The sequence below is a fragment of the Oncorhynchus nerka genome, linkage group LG22, assembly GCF_034236695.1.
Source record: "Oncorhynchus nerka isolate Pitt River linkage group LG22, Oner_Uvic_2.0, whole genome shotgun sequence".
Lineage (NCBI taxonomy): Eukaryota > Metazoa > Chordata > Actinopteri > Salmoniformes > Salmonidae > Oncorhynchus > Oncorhynchus nerka.
The window spans coordinates 55289213-55293609 of record NC_088417.1 but is presented as its reverse complement, the minus strand read 5'-3'; positions in this window follow the sequence as shown (position 1 = coordinate 55293609).

Below are 4397 nucleotides of genomic sequence, written 5' to 3'. Positions count from 1 at the left end.
GTGTTTGAGGACACAGCAGGTGAGGACGGCTCACAAACAGGCACAGTAGGACCGGAGGCTAGCCTCGCTGTCTCTGCCTCCAGTTCCATCTGGCGCATTTTGAACTCCAACTGCCTTTGTTCTCTGTCTGCCTCAATTTTACACATCTCCAAATGCCGTTGTTCTCGTTCTTTTTCTGCCTCTATTTTACATATCTCCAACTGGAGAGTCTCTCGCCTAATTTGGGCTCTCTCTTCCACCTCCAGTTGGAACTGTGCTAAACGGACATCCCTCCTGGCATCACCATTTGACAGTGGGGAGAGTGGATCAAAACGGGACAATGTGGCTGGTGTTTTAGTCTCGCCCTCATTATCAGACACCAATGGGCTTACAGGAGCAGCAACATCCCCTACAGGGGTAGTAGACTCAGGCAGCGGTAACACAAGCACCTGCTCTTCCAACAATACATTTAATACTAGCCGTTTAACCTCTACCTTAACTAAACTCTGCGGAATCGATACTGAATAATGGTCAGCCAAGGTCATTAAATCAACTCTACGACATTTGTCAAAAACCTCCCACGAAGGGTTATCCAAAAAGGATCTCAAATCAAAAGTAGTCATGTTACACTACTTCACAAGTGCCAAAGAAAATAGCAAACACTAATGCTACTTCAGCTATGACGCTCAACACTGAACTATACCACTACAACAATCTACATGAGCGGCATGGGTGTCAGTTATGACAGATCCCAGACGAGCCCCCACTTATGTTACGAATCCCCTTTGGCCCGACAGTCTAGGGGGGATGGTAATGAGACCCGTAACATAACTCATGCAAATTATTATTGTGACAAAGTAAAAGTGTGCACGAAATAACCACGACAACAGAAATCTACTGTCAAACTCTAGGTTTATTTATAAACACACGGTAATGGGGGGAGCAGGAAAAGGGGCTGAGCTGGACCCAAGAAAATAAACAATAAGTATTCAAAAACACCCCTAAGCTAGACTAGCCTACTTTAACAACAGCTAACTAACTAACCAAAAATACAGTTGGTGGTCCGCCCAGTTCTAACTAGTGTATTTAACAAAGTTCACCTACGGGTAGTGTATGCCCATGAGCGACTTGTCTTGGTTTCCCCTTTTCCCACCAGCAAACAAACACAAACACCATAACCAAAAACAATACTCACAGGTGATGACAAAGTGCTATGGAGGTGCTTAAACAAAAGAGAGGTTAAGACAAAAAGCGAGAGTGAAACACAGAGACCTACAGACATGGCATTTACAGAGAGATTGAGCTAGAGATTGAGCTAGAGATTGAGCTAGAGATTGAGCTAGAGATTGCTCCAGAGCAAACAAATGATGGGGTTTTTAAACCATGGGGAAGGAACTGTGATAGGGTAGGAAATAGGAGGAGGTGTGTCTTCTGATTGATGATTGATTGTTGACTGATTGGGGAGTGATGGTTTTCACCTGTGAGGGGAGAAGGAGAGAAAAGAAACACACACAGGATACACACACACACAGGATAACTGTATCCATAACAACTGTAAATGAGATATTTCTGTATTTCATTTAATACATTTGTGAAAAAATATTCTGGTAGAAAGAAAGCAATGGCTTCTGCAAAGCACATATACATTGTCCAATCAACATCCACACATTGATTTCATTCTTCGGGTCTTTATTCAAACACAAACACACTTGGAATAAAATGCTCTTTCAGTGTTTTGTTGCAGGTTGTGCAATGTTCAAACGTGTGTGAGAGATTAGCATCAATGTGTGTGTATGTGTGTGCGGTCAAGTTTGGACGGTTGTACATATGCAAATAGCCGAGATGGTATATTTCAGGACCATGGACAGCAGCGATGTCGGCATAGCAATATATGTCATCTAGCACTACATGACAGTAGACAGCGACCATCTCATGTGAAGTTGGCACTGGGGAAATCCCATGTAATGAGAAATGAGGCCAAGGAGGAAAAAAGACTGGAGAAGACTCCCACAGGAACTCTATGCTAAACTGTTCTGCCACATTCATTTCAAATGTTACATCTTTCGATTTGTAAATAATAAGGAATACATCTGCAAATAATTTAAACTGACTACTCAAACTACACTGTACAGCTTTAGTGTGTCTGTGCATTATTTATTTTATTTAACCAGGAAAGGCTCATTGAGATTTAAAATCTCTTTTTCAAGAGCGTTCTGGCCAAGAAAGGCAGCACCAAGTCATTACAAAAATTACAGACAAACAACATGAAAAACTACAAGTAATCTAGTAAAAACCATAGAATTCACAAGAGTAAAACAAAATCAAAAACAGCTAATTAAAAAGGTCAGGGAATCAGTCTCAAGATCATTCATCAGTGATTTAAAAATACCAATCGGGACAAGTTCTTCCAATTTAAAAGTATTTTGTAAGGCGTTCCAAGACGATGGCGCAGAGTACATAAAAGCCCTTTTACCAAATTCAGTTTGGACATTTGGAACAGTTAGCAGGATAAAGTCCAGCGAACGAAGAGAGTACCCACCACATTTCTGAACAATAAAAATGCCCAAATAAAAAGGTAGTAAATCCAAAATGGCTTTGTAAATAAAGGTATACCAGTGACTGAGCCTATGAGTTACTACAGAAGGCCAGCCAATCCTGGTATACAAAGTGCAGTGGTGCGTAAGGGTTTTGCAGTTTAAAATAAATGTCACAGTGCCATGGTAAAGGGTGTCAATTGATCTCAAACACTGAGCGGAAGCATTCATATATAAAATGTCCCCATAGTCGAGTAAAGGCATAAATGTAGCTGATACTAGCCTCCTTCTGGCTTCAACAGAAAAACAGGCCTTATTCCTAAAAATAAAATCCCAATTTCAGCTTCAATTTATTTGCTATTTATTCGCAATTTAAAAGAGAGGCCATCATCAATTAAAATTCCAAGATATTTGTATGAGGTTACAACCTCAATCTCCTTGCCCTGACAGGCAGTAATAGGTAAAAGGTTCAGAGGTCTATTTCTTGCTTTAGAAAACACCATTCGTTTAGTTTTGTCAGTATTGAGGAAAAGCTTCAATTGACACAAGGTATGTTGAACAGTATAAAAAGCAGTTTGCAAGTTCTGGGAAGCTTTTGTAAGAGACTAGGCACAACAACAGTAAATAACAGTATCATCAGCATAAAAATGAAGTTGCGCATTTTGGACATTTTTGTCTAAATCATTTATATAAATAGTGAATAAGAGAGGACCAGGTCCAGAGCCTTGGGGCACACCATTAAAGACAGACAATTTAACAGACATAAGCCCATCAAATTGAGTGTTCTATCAGACAGATAGTTAGCAAACCATGCAACTGCATGCTCTGTAAGACCTACACTCGACAATCTCTGCCTTAGTATAGCATGATCAACTGTATCAAAAGCCTTAGAGAGGGGGCGGAGCTAGCATGTTGGAGTGAACGGCTGTGCGTGAGAGGCTCCTGCAACTTTTTTGCGAAATAATCTAATTTAACCTACTTTATGGCACTTTTTACAACAAGCGTTTCTTTCTAATACAAGATTGTAACTTTTTATATGAAAATGCTGAGTAATAAGCGACCAAAGGACAATAAATCCACAGCGGAGGCCTACTCCCCACTAAACAACGAGACAGACATGGCGGGAGGCACATGCAACAACGTGACACTTACAGAACTTACCCGTGCTTTGGGGGAGCTACGTGTTGCTATAGCTGAGGATCTTAAGGCCACTATTGCTGAGCTGGACACCAAAATCGAGAGCGTCATTCGAACGGTCGCTTCGCATGGCCAGAGTATTGTGGACCTTGAGAAAGCTTCTGAATTCAACGCTGGTAGGATCAACGAGTTAGAGAAGCTATGCTCGTCATTGCAGGATACTGTGCAGAGGCTTTCTGTGAAAGTGGTGGACCTGGAGGGCCGATCCAGACGTAATAACCTTCGCGTTGTTGGTCTGGCAGAGGGGATAGAGGCGGGCTCTCGCCCTACTGACTTCTTCGCCAAGCTATTGAAGGATGCAATGGGATCGGATGTTTTGGATTCGGATCCCCAGCTGGACCGCGCACATCGCTCCCTTGTCCCAGTGCCTGGACCGGGCCAACGTCCTCGCCCAGTAATAATCTGTTGTCACAGTTTCAAGACCAAGGATCTTATCCTGCGTGAAGCTCGAATGAGGGGCAACCTGTCATATAAAGGGCATCCATTCCGTGTCTATGAGGATTATGCGCCCGATGTGGCAAAGCATCGCGCCGACTACAGAGATGTCATGACCAAACTCTACAAACTCCATCTTCGCCCAGCCTTACTCTTCCCTGCAAGACTAAGAATTACCCCGCCTTCCGGTGAGAAGATTTGGCTCTCCTCGGTTTTGGACGCAGAGAAGTTTATCCGGGGATATACACCAAT